Below are 543 nucleotides of genomic sequence, written 5' to 3'. Positions count from 1 at the left end.
AGGTTTGCTCTGATTGGCCAGCTATCCAGTGCGTTGTGATTGGCCGAATACCTCAAGCGTGTGACGGAAATGTTACGCCCCTCACCATACTGTTGATGCCGTCTCCCAGCAGGAGGAGACTCAAGCCTTGTCCAAATACCCACACTGCGGTATTCGAGATAGTGTGGATTTAGTATCCATTAAGGGCACTGCACTTTGGCATTTTGAAGACATGGGACAGACTTGCACACTTACTTCCTGTCGCGCACACGCGCTCTCAAGTGGCCAAGACTGCAAGTGTGGGTATTTGGACAAGGCTACTGTCCAGCTGCTCTGCTCGTGCACATCCCATCATCCGGTACTCTTTTAGCAGTTCAGTCAATGTACTGTTAGGAGTAACTGAATAACTCGGGATATTGGTTTATTTCGCGTCAGAGGGAGTGTCGGGCACGTTTATAAACCGAATAACTTAAGTAATTTGTGAATTTGTGCGTACTGGAGACGTGAACCGTTTCAAACGATTCAGTTCGATTTGGTGAACTGGTTCGACCGGTTCACTAAGAA

At 47.9% G+C, this 543-nt stretch overlaps 1 long non-coding RNA gene across 1 annotated transcript in view; it reads right to left on the bottom strand.

Moving 5' to 3' along the window:
• Positions 1-543, bottom strand: part of LOC107720515 (uncharacterized) — a 13461-nt gene that overhangs the window by 3261 nt on the left and 9657 nt on the right. The gene's annotated exons all lie outside the window — the stretch shown is intronic.

The sequence above is a fragment of the Sinocyclocheilus rhinocerous genome, unplaced genomic scaffold (genome assembly GCF_001515625.1).
Source record: "Sinocyclocheilus rhinocerous isolate Xijiao unplaced genomic scaffold, SAMN03320098_v1.1 scaffold3040, whole genome shotgun sequence".
Taxonomy (NCBI): Eukaryota; Metazoa; Chordata; class Actinopteri; order Cypriniformes; family Cyprinidae; genus Sinocyclocheilus; species Sinocyclocheilus rhinocerous.
Note: the sequence above shows the minus strand (reverse complement) of the source record. Positions and strands in the feature narration are given on the sequence as shown.